Genomic DNA, 15,265 nt, shown 5'->3' on the forward strand with positions numbered 1-15,265 from the left:
ATGTTTACTTAGCCTGTTGGTGTAGCACACTTTATAAGATGAAGGATATATAAAAGCAGTGTGGATATGTGTAAAGAGGGAGACAGTTAAATGGCACTAGGGCAGAACAAAGAAATGAAAGAAATTAAGTGCATTGGGGTGGATTACAGTGAAATACATCTGCACTGAGGTGGACATTGGCAATTATTTTCTATGATTTTTGGAGACTAAAATGCATCTACTAAAATGGAAGACTCTAGATTTTCATTAAATTGTGTTCTACATCTGTATGAAAATATGTATTTTGATTTAAAATACAGCACTGGAAGTTGCATGGTGAGAGTGATATTTACAGGAGGTTGATCTGCTCACCCTCAGCGTGTAGACTGCTTGAAAGGAAAAGCTGAGCATGGAAATGAGGAAAGCCCCAGAGCCAAGGGGCAGTGGGTGTCTGTTATTCCAGGCTGTTTGTGGTATGTCCCTGCTGCTTACAGGCAGTGGAGCTTCTGAAGCCTTTGCATGGCAAGGCTGACTCCAGCTTCCCTGCACAGAAGTGCTCCCTCTGCATTTCCTGTAGGACTATTGAGAGCCCAAGATTTTTTGGTTAAGAAGATGTTGTCAATGGTCAGTGGATAAAAAGAGGTCTGCCCCATGGGCATTTACTTACATGGATGGATATTCACATTTTTAAAGTTTTAAATAAGTAGCTTTTACGGATGTGGTAGGTGGTCATGTTTATAATTCTCAAATTTTCTTCAAATTTCAAGCTGTCTGGAATGTCTTGCCTGAAAACCTTGTGCCAACAAAAGTTGGAGCTTAAATCAAAACCAGAAGTTTTGTCTGGTAAAAGTAGAAATTAATTTTTTTAAATGGGAATTTTCTTTTAATTGTAACTTTCGTTCTGTTTCTGCTTGCTTGGAAATTAAATAATAAAAGGCTAGATCAAAATTAACCAAATATTTCCTGGGGAAAAAATTTTAAAAATACTCCCATTTTTGGGCAGGAGAAAGAGTTGCATTTTCTGGTGAACTTTTCCTACAGATGTTTTATAAATCCAAAATGAGGTATTGTGGAATTAAAGAAGGAAAATACGGTTTTACTTGCTTTTACAAAGCACATTGAAAAAGCAGCTTCTTCTTCCGTGGCCTTTTCCCTGATCCGTGCACAGCAAAGGCAGTGCAGACCCAGAGCTGTGCTGCACCCCCAGCAGGAGCGCTCGGAGCGCCCCAGTGGCACAGAGCCGTGCTGAGCCCCAGGGGCGATGCCGAGCGCTGCCCTCGCAGCTGCCTGCAGACCCCTCTTGTGCTGTCCTGGAAAAGCCTTTCTGCACTCGCTGTGGCACAGGAGACGCCTTGCTCTGGTCCCATGCAAGCCAAGGCAGTGGCAGCTGTGTGATCACAGCCAGCACAAAATGATGCAAAAGCTCCTTTCCATTTACTGTCCCTCAGTGTAAAAATAGAGCACAGCTGGATCAGCCTACTGGCTAGACCAGCTGAGTGTGGGTGAGAGGGAATGAGAGAGATTTTGTGACTTTGGGTTTGGATTTTTTAAGTAATAATTCCTAGAGACTATAGAAGTCAGCTTACGTGTCAAATTTCTGAGAAATTATTTTTATGAATGAATCTGATCAATATAAACTTTGTACCCACCCCCATCCAACACACTTGGTGCAAAACCTCATCTCTGAACATGCCTTCAAATGTTCTGAAAGAGCAGATCTGAGCATCCTGGTTACTGCTAACATATAATGTTACTTAAAAAATAGTAATTTGCCATGAAATTCTGCTGGCAATGTGTTAGGAAGGGAATTAGAAAATACAGTGAGTAGGAAATAGATTAGCTTGGGCTATTATAACCAACCTAAATTTTTTTAATGGCTGTCCACTTTATCTCTCCTGCAGCTGCATCAGACCTTGTAATGGGATTAGGCTTTTCCTTAAAATCTTTTTTTTTTTTTTCCAGAGCCATATATTTCTGTCAGGGAATAGTATTCCAGTTATCTCTCCCAAAGAGATGATGCACTTTAATATAAAAGCAAAGAGGGGGCACCTATAAGGAGTGAGTCCAAGTGTGAACTCCTTTCAGTGGGATGGGAAGTGGTGCACAGCATCTGCCTTGCACAACAGGATGGTCTTCATCTTGTTTAGACACAAATGCAGTTACTGGGACAAATTTGTGGGTGTGTACTGGCCTGGACGAATGCTAGAGAAATCCTATCTCCTCACTAAAGGAGGAGAATTAATTCACTGTTCCAAAAAAAAAAAAAAATCCTATGCTTTGTCAGCTCTGACTTGAATAAGGACATGAACTGGCCGCAACTGCCCAGTAAACTGCAAGTGTTAAGATGTTCCCAGAAGGATGGAATTCCTGTAGTTCAGCTTTTCAGTGATCTCAGCTGTTAAATGACTGCCACACTCTGTTTGTAAATTTTGCCAGTAAATGGAGCATCATGATTGTAGAGCATCCTGACACAGCTGGCACCCAGAATCAGGGGATCAGTTGCTAATAAACAACTGCTAACACTGGTAATGGAAAAGCAGAAAGAAGGATAGGCTCTGTGAGTAAGCAACAGTTGCTGATGCTGTTGAGGGTGTCTCCAGAGAGACCTGCTCTATCTAGCATATGGAGTATAGCTGGGATACAGTCAACTTGGTCTAGTAAGTTATTTATTTCTTTGAGAAAGTCAGCTCAATGCACCTGTGATAGTTGTCCATACCGTGGTTTGCATCCTGGATGCATGGAAAGCGCACAACACTCTGTAGACAGTCAGCATGCTCCTTTAGTGGATGCAGAGGTCTTTCCTGGGCTTCCAAAGGGAGCTGCCAGGGTCACATACAGAGCACTGAGAACAGTGCTGTCATTGCTCTTAGTGATTTATTTTGCTCCTGATTTAAGCAGGATTATGAATTGAGGTTAAATTGTACATCTCTTTAATCCCTATTGTGGGTAGTTTCAGGACAGTTATGCATGTGTCAGGAATTCTTAGCAGAGTCTGTGTTTAACATGGATGAGAGCAGAGAGGGCTGCCCTGCACAACCTGCTCCAAAGACAAATTGAGAAGTGTTGAGTGGGCTTGTTCCCTGGCATGACCTGGGTAATCCTCTATAGGTGTGGCACAGTTTTTCCTGCCAGCCCAGCATGTCTTTGGAGGCTGTCCTAAGGCGCGATTAGCAAAAGCCATTTTGCTGTGTTGTGCCATTTTTCAGTGTTTCTGCCTGAAATTTAAGCAGGATTTTAAGCAAATTCCTATTAATAAGAAAAAAGGGTTTTAGTCCATCTCTTACAATTCTTTAAATATATGTTAATAAGTAATATAAGGAATACACATGTGTGTATATGCATCCACACACTCCAATGTGCATATTTGTCCCTGCTGTTACGGCCGCTCCAGTTCCAGGTGTAACATCTGCCGAGGGTCACAGTCTGGCTGTGGCAGCTGGGGTGACTCTGAGTGACTGTGACTGGCACAAGTCAGAGTGGGAGTAGGGCAGGTGTTTTTATGGGGCAGGGTAGCATGAGGTCGCACTGGGCCACAACAAAGGAGGTTACTCTTACTCCTCTGTGTTATGTGTTGAAACTAGGCTTTGGAATGTGTTTTGAAAGTTCTTTTGTGTTTGTTGAACACAGCAATAGGCAGGGCCTTATGCATTAAGCATGACAATCTGGTTTTCAAATAGACGCTGTCCTGAATTTATAAGTCCAAATCATTCTTCCTCCCCACGCATATGTGGAGAAAACACTGCTGTGGAGTAAGGTAGAACCCCTGCTTTATAGTTTATTTTTTTTTCTTTCTTTTTTTCTCATTATGTGGCTAATTCCTGTGTAAAATACTTGTATTGAGTAAATGTGATGCTGAGTACACCCCAGGTCACCTAGACTCTGCTAAGACATCGAACTACAACTTCCGTGAACAACACTTGCATTGGATTGGGTTGCTTCCAGTAGAAAAAGAACTGATAATGTAGGTTTCCAGTCTCCTGGGAGTTCATTTTATGACCTGTCTTTCTGCAAGCTAAGAGGTGTTTGTCTTGTGTCCATGTGATTATAAATGAAAAAGCATACTCTGTGCTCTGCTCCAGCCATATAAACAGAAACACAGACACAAGTCTTTATTGAGCTACAGTGAGCTGTTCAGCACAAAATTGAACTCCAGCCAACTCCACCTCTCAACACTATTAAAAACAGCTCAGATCCGGTTTTAAATTTCCCTATTAGTCTTGTGTTGGGATTACACAGGCTAAAAGCAAATGGAAGGGGAAAAAAAATCACCTTGAGGTTCAGACTTTCAGCTAACCAATAAAAAAGAAGGAGGCACCTAGGCAGGGAAAAGACGTGCACAGGAGACTCCTGCCAGAAAAGGGTTAAAAATTGGGAGTACAAGAATTTGAGTGCTCAGTGTGAATAGGAAGCAAATAAAGTACTGGGGATGGTAGGACAGTGAAAGTATGAGAGTGAAAACTGAAATCCTTTGAGAGTTGTCTCTAAAGAGCTGCTGTTGCTGCAGAAGAGATACAGGGGCTGTGAAGAAAAGTGGAATTAGTCACATGCATTGCTTGAGCTGTTTGGTCCGCTTGCTGCCAAACCTGTCCATCCTCTTGTGAAGGAGGAAGCACTCCAGGAGGGGAGAGATTTTTGGTGTGACAACCTCAGTCAATAAACTGTTCAGCAGACAGGACTCAGAGATGTGGTTGACTCCCCCATCAGGCGCTCTCCAAGTGTTTGATAAATTACTGTGTGTTCTGGGGAGTTCTGGTGGCCTGGACTACAAGGCATGTCACCTTGTTTGAGTTGGTTTGTAAAAACATAGGCCAGGTTGGATGAAATAGGACTCTTGACCTAAACTTTGATCTAGAATGGTTTTGCTAGTACAAGCAAGGTAAGAGGAAGGATGAAACAAGATTTTTAAGGCCTTTTCTTTTTGGTTTGTTTTATTTTTTTTGGGGGGGGGGGGGGCAGGGGGTTGGTTTGGTGTGTTTTTTTGGGTTGGTTTTTTTTTTCGATTTCCAGTAAGTAGAAAGATAAAAGTACTAGTCACAGAGAGCGGTGAATGTTCTCATTTTTTCACGCCAGAAGGAAAGAGAAACCATTAGTAGAAATGCAAGAAGACTCATTCTTGGGAGAGATGTGACATAGCCAAGGACTTTCAAAGGTTCTTTTAGGGAAGCAGGACATGCCAGAACTTCAAAAGCTGCTCAGGTTAGAGGCTGTACGAAAAAAGAGAGTCATTTTCCTGCATTCATTTATCTATTTATATTTAGAATATTCTTGGCATCAGTAGTTAACAAAGGCTAACACAGGATTAACAGAGGATTTCCCCTCTTGCTGATATTCAGAATATTCCACACTGCATTTGAAAATTTGATTTGGTTTGAATATTGTCAGGGTTCTACACAGGGCTACAGCACAGCTTTGTTCCTTCAAATATCATTAAAGAGGGCTTGTTGAGACTGTAATACCTATTAAACAGTTTAAATCCTCCAATTTCATAAACAAATGCTCTGACGTCCTTTTTCATTTGGGTGTAGAAGCTCCTCGTATGCAATTGTTAATTGAAATCACTTTGCTTAGTGACCCCCAGGCAGCCTTGATGCACTGCATCCCTGACTTCTGATTGTGAGACCAGAAGTCAAAAGCAACAAAGGATAATTATCTTATTTCTAGTCTTTGTTTTAATTTGTAATTTTGAACTTAAGTGCTTCCAAAGTTGCCAGACAACAGCACTATTGCCTTTTTAATTGCCTAATGTGAGAAATGTTTGCTAAGTGCCGTGGTAACAGAAGAAATACTGCAATTTACTGATTAATAAAAGCCTTCTATAATTTAGCTTTATGTACCATGCTGACTTTCAGTCACCCAAGAAAAATGTCCTTTGACGTGGCCTTCCTTGCAGTCCTTGATTATTTGAACACAGCTATTTTTCTGCATTTCAGATTTATTTATGAACAAATAAATGCTTTAACAATAACAAAAAAAAAAAAAAAAAAAAAAAAACAACACCAAAAAACCCTCGTATGAGCACTATGCACAAATTCCATGGATCTTCTGCGTGACTTGAGCTGCCTAATTGTACAGTTAGTTCTAAAAATGGATGACTTCCACAAGGGAACACTAGCCTGCAGCCATGGTTGAAAGTGCATATTTCTGTGAAACATTCAAATGTGAACCTCAGTTTCCACAGTTAAAATGAAGATTTACATATTTGATAAGATCTGGAATTGCTGTATGTCTTGCAGCAGACCTAGATGTCATATGGGTCACTGGAAAGTACACAGATTGTAACAGTAAAATAAATATAATTCAGCAGCAAGAGTAACACAACACAGACTGTCATTAGAAATCATCCTCCTTTATTCTGGTTTTAGTTACAGATGAGAAATGTTCAAAATGTTAAGATTTTTCATTTGGACAAGTATTTGTAAAGGAGCGCTCTTATAAAAGGTTCCTTTTTTCTAAGACCAACAGCAATTGTCTTAAAAAAAAAATACTCTGGTCTGGATGGAAAAGAATGATCCACTTAATATGAAGTCTGCAACCAAGCTGAACTGGAAATTACTGTAATGATAACTTATGGTCACCCATCACTTTTGATTCACAGATACTAACAAATTTTACGAAGACAGGAGAAGTTTTTTATATGCATGGCTTAACCAAAATCCAATAATGACCTAATTTTTCAATGTTTTAGGCAGCTGAAACTGCTGGTAAAATAATTTTAATCCTCATTCTAATAGTTTTGCTAACAAACTTTCAGTAATTTACCTGTTCTGTGGGATTGGGAAAAGGAGGTCAGTTATATACAACAGAGGACTTTATTGGAGGGTGTCTGCCTAGGGGGTATGAGAGGTCTTATTTTTTTTTAGTTATGTTCAAAGTTTTGGGAGCAAAGCCTGTTTTAAGACATCCTCATGACATGAGAAGAAATTCTTTGTTATGGGTTTGGGTAATAAAACAATTTGGAATCTGTTGTTTGTGAGCATATGTTCAACTTCATTTGCTAGTATTTAAATCTGTATGATTAGAACTTGCTACCTGGCAGAGGGGTCCAAATTCCTCACTAGCTGGAAAATACATTCCTGAGCATAGATTAATTGTCCAAGTACTCTTTCTGGTAGCATGCAGAAGGTCTGGGGACCTTCTGTGGCAAACACCAACATAAACAAAGAGCATGCCTAGAAAAACCTGTTTGTGAGCAGAGTGTCAAATGTTTGACTGGATGATCGTGGACCTTCAGACACCCAAACGTCTGTGCCAGAGAATGCTGGAATTTCTTTCAAAACCTGTCAATTGTAAATATCAATTTCTTGACTTGATAAGCATTCCATCTTCCATGGGAAATCCATAGTAATCCTCATCTTAATGCTTATGTAGGAACTGATCTTGGAGCTAAATATTGTTGGTTGTCCTGATTATGAAATGATTAGTTGAGATACATAAGAGTATAATAAAATCCCATCTAATACTCATAAATCTGTAATTGATTATGAGTTCAGTCATAAGGGGAAAATATAAATATTGATTATACTTGGGTAGTAGTTGGCAAGATTTTATTTTTCTATTCCTAAATCTAAAACCTCAAATCTAAGAAAGAAAACCTTACACTGATTTAAAAAGAAACCTATCAGGTGGGAGGGAAATATTTAAATCCAGAGGCAGGATAATTCAGCAATTTAAACTGAAAAAAACTAGAATGAGTAGAAGGTTTATAAGGAAGGAAAAGAACTAGAAAAAAAATCTATGGTTGTCTTGGTTTGAAAGATAGGTGTCTATAAAAGGAAGGCAGGAGCCTCCCTTTCAACGAAAAATATAACCCCCTTCCCTCTGAATTATTATAATTTTGAAATTAAGGGGCTTTCAGGCAATTCTATGAGAAATAAGAATAGCAGTTCTTTACTAATATATATAACAAGGCAATAATACAAAAATACTGGCTTAACCTGACAGAGTCAGGATATGACCTGACACCCTGCCGGGCAGGGTGGTGGTACCAGTCCAATTAAGTAGTGGCTGCAGTCCTCTTTGAAGCGGTTCTGTTGAAGTGGTGATCCTGTACAAGGATCTGGTCCTCCTCTGAAGGTCCAATGGTGGTTATGTTGCTCTTGTCCTCTGGGAATCCGGTAGGTAAGGGCTGACTGTGGTGTTCTAAACCTCAGGTTGTTTCCAGGTAGGAATGCTTGGTTCCTCCCCCTGGGCAGAGCATCTCACAGTGGGGTGATGTAATTTTATGAGTGATGCAGTGAGGCTAGATAGCCCATTAACAGAAGATATCTCCCAGAGGGAGTTATCAGGGATGTGTCACAGAAGAGGTAAAGAACCCTGCCCCACCTGGTTTCGACAGCTGGTGATAAAATACGTACTTTTGGTTACATCTTACATTGTAACCTAAGACAATGGTCATTGGAGAATGGTAATATATTAAAATTAAAGGAACAAATAAATTATATACAATTATTAGATGAACAGGCAATGTCCTTACTCCTGGGAGGAGCAGATGTTTTCAATGAGTATTTCGATTCTATAACTAGTAAAGCAGTAGGTAATAGATTAATGGATAGGTAGATGAAATATTTTCTGTTCTTGGAGTTATTTGGGAGAATCTTTAAACATCACCTGAGTCAACAGTCAACAGAAAGTTCCCCCCAAGTATTTTAGGAGATGTGTCTCATGAGTATTTTTGACCGCTAATACTTATTTTCAATAAGTCATGGAAAACTGAAAAAGTGTCAGAAGCCTAGGGAAATAAATCTTATGTCCCAATGTTTAAAAAGTTAAATGGGATAAATCAAGTAATTATAAGCATTGCTCACCTGACTTCAGGCATGAGAAAAGTAATGGAATGTTCTGTAAAAGTTTAATACAGATTGAAATAATGGTACTGTAAATAATATTGCTCAACAGAGGATCAGAGAAATCAGTTTTTGTCAGATAAGTTTATTTGCAAGACTGCATTAAAAAATAGTGCTAATGGTGCTTTATAAAGCTTTCAACTTAGAATGGTGCAAAAGTTTGAGAAATCAAGTTGCCACAGCACATACTGAGTGAGGTAAAACAAGGAAGTGACAAAGTAGAAGTCTAACCAGGGTCTTGTTACGATGTTTTTCTCCCCCATGAGCCACTGAACATCTAAACTTGGGAGTCATACTTCACACTTCATCCAAATCCATATGAGGTATCATGGTTAAAAATAAATCAATACATTCTCAATCTGAAAGAAGATTAAGATGTTGCTAAATTTGAAAGGCTCGAAAGGACAAGTTATTCAGTATCAGATGGAAATTAATTAGGATTCTCATCAATGATGAGTCTCTTTACGTGCCCTCTGGAGGGAGGCTTCCGTGAGCATTTAGAGGATTTTTCTAAGTACATCAACCAGTGCTAGTACATCCACAAACTGGCCAGCACGTGCCTCAATCATCCTTCTTACCTCTAGCAGTCTTCACCTGTAAAGAAGCTAATTCTGAACTCTGTAAAGGTCTTGCAAATATCACCACCACCAGGCAATTATTTTCTTTTACTTGGAAGTCCTTAGAACAACTTTGTATGCCCTGCTGCAGTATTTTTAAAAAAGAAAAAGATTATTGTGCTGGTGAGGGGCTGACACCTGATTTTTCGTTTCAGTGATCAAGGCAGAACAGCTTTTAAATCCTACTTAAACTGGATAATTTGTAAGAGAGATTTTGTGCAAAATAAATAAAGCCCTAACTTTCCCTGGCAGGCGTGGTGAAGATGATCATGCACCCTGTGGTGGGTACTTCTTATATTTTCCTGGATTGATTTATAGGAGGCTGAAGCACTTCACAAAGTGTTTTGATCATACAGATAAAAAATTATGTAAGTATGAATTGAACTACTTCCTTGCCTTCTTGCTGCTAAGTGAGGGAATGCAGTTTCGAAGACCACAGATTCTATAACATCTTTCTGTATTAGCTATGAGATCCAAAAGCTCTTGGAGAGAAAATTTGAACTTGAATACACTATGCTATAAAAAAACCACCACATAAAAATGGCTTCATGCATAGTAAGCCTTGGAAAGCTTCACAGATATTTTTGTCCCTTCTGTTCCATCTGGGATGTGCTATTTTAGATTGGGTTTAGTTTAGAGCATTGTTACAGTTTCCTTAGTTATGAAAACATAGGTAGAATATCAGAGTTCTATCCTTCAAATACTGTTGTTTTTGTTAGGAGTTTGTTTGTTCTCTATGGAAAGTGTCAAAACTAATTCAAGATGGAGAAATGTACAGTAAAAGACACATTATGTCCTGTTACACAAAGACAATCTTAAAAAAAATCCATTCTGACTGAAATAAGTGTTTTCCTCTAACCAGTCCAGTCTTGAGGCACTGGCTTTCATTTGGAGAGAGAACCATGATTCTAAACTAAAAAAACCCCACATTTGGATATAGATAACTGACATAATTTTTATCTCATCAAGATGGAGTTTTTCAAATGTAAACAGGCTGCTTTCTTGTCATCTATTTGCCTCAAAATGCCTGTCTCATCTAATAGTTCAGAAATTCCAAGGATGGCAGGACTCATTTTCCAGCTGACTTCAGTTTCTGAGCTAAACTCTGAATTTCTGAACTGAACTCTCGGATCCTTTTTGGAAATATTTAATTTATACTTTCTGTCCATCCATGCATAATGATAGCATTTTGACATGTCTTATATAAAATGCACTTGTAACAAACCTTGCATTCCCAGTAATGGTTATGAGCACCAAATATTCTCCACAGATGGGGAACAATTGCCAGTGGAACCAATGTCTATAGGCCACCTAAGCATTCCTGTACTTTCCTGCCCTTACTCTGTAGTTCATCTTGAGAACTGTGCTTTGGTGCAAGGGGTTTTTTTCAGCCTAGAATGAGCTCTATTTTTTTCTCTGGAGGAACAAATATGAAGTCAGTGACTGGAGCTTGGTGTCTCTGGCTTAGCAACCAGAATAGGTAAACACAGCTTATATTGAAGCTCCAAGTGCCTCATTTCTGGCACACTGGAAGTTGAACCTGTGTGGTTGAAGCCTCGATCTCGCACTAACACTCTGAGTTATGGTGCTAGACTTTGTGTGCAGCTCTGAGAGCATCACTGAAGCTGCAGGACAGCTTGTGCTACACTTTTGTAGCTGCCAACCATGTGCTTGTGAGGGCACAGTAAGAAAGGCATTGCCTTCTGGCATCTCCTGACACTGCAGGGTACGTGCACTTGCTTAACCTACTGAAGTCAGCCAGAAAATGTCCCTTGCATTTGACTGGACCAGGGTTTCATCTCTTGCACGCTTTTCATTTTTTGGATGCAAGATGTAGTAGTAGTAAGTAGTTGTTAGGCATTTTGTCTTGCATGTAACACATGCCACTAAAGCTGGAGACACATCAAGGCTCTTTTATGATCCGCTCTAGGTATGTCTGCAGGCTGTGTGCCTGTCTCTGGTATTGCAGGTAATGGTGTAGCCCACTTTCATGTCCCCATTTGAAATTGTAAAATTATGTTGTTCTTTGCTCTGAATTTTTAAGACTCCTCAGGAAGGATGTATAAAATAGAGGATTAGACAAAAATAATGTACTTAGTCTCAAAGCAGGAAAATGCAATTTATGCCCCTGCACTAGTTAGCTTATCAAATTGAAGATGCTGAATATATGTGACATATGAGTTCTTGTTGCTGTAACACATTTAAAAGATTATGTTGAAATGGAATAAGATACTTATAAAAAATCAGGTTAAACAAGATTGTCAAAGGTATGTACATTCAGGGCATATGAGACTAGCTAATAAATAAACCCTATTTATTTATCTACATTTCATCCACAATTAATTTTTTCTATAAAGTTTAAAACAACTTCCATATTTTACTATATTCTTTTAAGTGTTTATGTTCCTGGGCAAATTTTGTGCTGTCTAGTACTGCTCATAAAGCTATTACAGGCTGCAGGATTTGGTAGGATTGTGCAGTCCAAATTTGGCTTGCTATTAGCCAGACTCATCAGTTTAATACTGATGTACTACAAGTCATTTATGAGTTGTGCTCGTGTTGTTCTAAGTGTTTTTCTTAAAGGCAGCAAGTATATTTTTTCCTGCTGGTTTCTATCTCCTCAGAGGTCAGTTATGTACTACAATGTGTTGTGTAAAATAACCTCAAGCATTTGCACATAAATGCTCCAAACTGCCCTCAGTAATAATCAAGTTTATTATATGGATTTCTATTATAATAAAACTTTAAAGCTGAAAATTTACATTTTGCATCAAAGCCTGAACAGTTGTTATACCTCAAGGAAATTCAGAAGTACGAGTTATCTGAGTTTTGTCCTTTTCTGTCAGGAGCTTATCACTGTGGTCTGAGCTGACATGCTCGGTTATTCTGATGTCTGCTCTTGCAGTGCCCTGTAGTCAGAGCTGCTCTATTCGATGACAGGAATTAAGTACTTAAATACTGAGTGCTCAGTGCTGAATGTGTCTGCTTTTTGGCTAGCATGTGACAATTTTGCATGTGGAAGATAATTTTACACTAAAAAGGTTCATAAATGTGCAGTCAGGTTGACTGTACGATCTCATGCTATATTTTACTGTCAGTTTAGTATCAGTATGTGCTGCAGGTTTGTGGGCTTCAGTATGACTTGTGATCAAAAGAATAGGTTAATAGAATAGGTAATAATTTGGAAAACAAAAATATGCAGAATGGATTTGCTGGTTTTGTATCCAGTATTTTTCTGTGAATGAGCTATAGGGGATGCTCTGTAGATACCATTTGCAGGTTCTGCATTTTCTGAAGTTGTGCCCCCTACTGCATGGCAAATCTGAAATAAAGCTAAAAAGAAAGGAAGCATGTAATAGAAATTTGGATGGGAAAATGTATTTGGTCATGTTTGATCACTGTAAAAAAAATCCAGAGTGTAAGTAACTTTTTGCAGTATTTTTGCAGTGTTTGGGACAGTTTGGAAAAAAGACTGAATTTAGGCAAATGTGTAGTCAGAAATCCATGTTTTAATATGGAATGTTACCCAGGCAAGCTTCAACACCAAAAGTGTTCTACTGACATCACTGGAAAAGTCTTGCTAATCTATGTGTTTTATGCTCTGAAGAACTGGCTCTGCCAGTGCAGCCACTTGTGCCAGAAGCCCCAGCTGGACTAATTGTGCAGATGCAGCAGAGCTCTGCACAGGTGTAGGAGGGCTGGAGCAAGGATTTCCTGGCTCCCAGCTGCCCAGAGCATAAGATTTCCAGAAATTACGTAGGCCCCAGATTAGGAGAACAGATTAGAACAGTGATTGCAATGATTACTTTACTTTATAGCTGTGGACGAGGAAGTTTGTAACAGATAGCTAGCATTGATATAAATATAGGAAGAATTACACATATTTTCACCAATCTTTTAACAAAAGAATGTACTTGGACCTAATTTAGACTAGATGATTGAAGTTATTCTGAAATCAGCCTGCTAAGAAAAACTAGAAACTTTAGAATTCGATTGAAAGAAACTTTTAATTTTGTCAAAAAGCTGTTGGGTCTCATAGCTAAAAATAATATTTTGGAAAAAAACCCCACCTTAGACAGGCTTTCCAATAACATGTTCATATTAGGCTTCAGTTTACCTCATTGGTACTCTAATGGGCAGTTACACAGACATTATTGGAAAAATTGTTGAAGTTCTAGTGAAGATGTTGAGAGAGAATAAAAGCAACTCGCTCTCCTTCTTAATGCTTTCCTCTGTAGTTTTTATATTACAGCACCATAGCATTAAACATCTCCCAGATGGAAAATGAGAGAACCAAGCTGTCTTTCAGATGACCAAATCACTTAAAGTTCAGCCTATGGGATAAGCATTAACTAACTCCACAGGGAGGAAGACATTCATTTCTGATTTTAACTTCTGTTACTGCGTCTGTTCAGGGCACGCTCAAAATTCCAAGTAACAAAGATTCAGGTATGCAGAATATGATAATCACAAAACCAGACAAAATGAAAATGAGATTGTGAAATCCTATGTGTGCCCACAATCTTCTCTTCTCATATCCAGGCACTAATAGCCTCTTCTCAAGTAAAAGCTTACTTAGATTAAAAAAAATACTTGGAGTATCACTTGTAATACTTCATTGGAAGACAATCTTGAGTATTCTTCTGAAACGCAGAGTGTTTAATAACCTGCCTTGACTGTGAATGCTGTCAAATATTTATGCTTCCTTCCTTCCAATGTTTATTCAGAATGCATTTTTGTACAGCTGGGAAGGTTGTTAGGAGCTGATGACTGGGACTGCAGAATGACAGATATTCTTAAAGGGGAAGAAAAGAAAACTTTCCATCCAGAAGATGCAGATGTTGATGTAGGCTGTGATGTGTGGTGTGAATTAGTGATGAGTAAAGCAGCATCCGAGCAAGATGAAAGACTAAATCAGAGTGAAGAGGATTCCTCAGTAAATGAATCCCTTGAAAGGAAAGCACCACTTAGCAGCCCAGATTTAACCAACTTGAAACACAGACGCAGAAAGAATTAAATTATTAAGTAGCTTATGAAGATGTGGTGTGGAATAAGGGGGAACTTTTGAAAGTACAGTGATAACTTTTTAATGATTTTCTCAATGGATTGAGTACACTTCAGTGACAACTACAGTCAGGTGTCTTTTTTCATGTAAATTGTTCTGATCAGTTCTAACAGACTAAAATAATTTTAATTAGCAAATAGATAAATAGTGTAGATTAATGTAGTTAAAGACGCTCTCCAAAATAATTTTCTTTAGAATTTGTCATTCTCATTTTCTTTAGAGAGGATAAGTCTTTGCTCTCAGCAATTATACTGCATAATTCACAGTACTTCATATTTTAAAATAGCTGTGCAAACATTATGTAATCTCCCAGCATCCCTGTCAGCCAGATAATGGTGTCTTTCACATTTTATGGATGGTGTGATCAGGACTTCAGCAGTGAACGCTCTCTGTACACCAACCCAAAAGCAAACCTGGCAACTCTGAGCCACGTGTTCTCAGCTATTTCATGTCAGTCAAACAGACACTGCTTTGCATGCCATCCATTCCCATACAAGTACGGGGGAAGTCCATGGTATTATTTCTTCTTCAAAGTAAGACCTTCTCTAATCTACTTCCTGCGTATACTGCATGGGAATTTCAGACTGGCTCAATGAAATAGAAAAATTCTTTAGAATTACAGAGTAGATCTTGGCAAACCTCTCTCCTAAAAATAAATTTAAAAGATAAAACTGACCTTTAAGCACACATGGTTCAGCAAAACTGTCCTGCTTTGGACTAGACCAAAACAAAACCACCTTCAGATCCATGGGCCTATTGCC

This window comes from Coloeus monedula (genome assembly GCF_965178545.1).
Source record: "Coloeus monedula genome assembly, chromosome: 9".
In the NCBI taxonomy this organism is placed as follows: domain Eukaryota; kingdom Metazoa; phylum Chordata; class Aves; order Passeriformes; family Corvidae; genus Coloeus; species Coloeus monedula.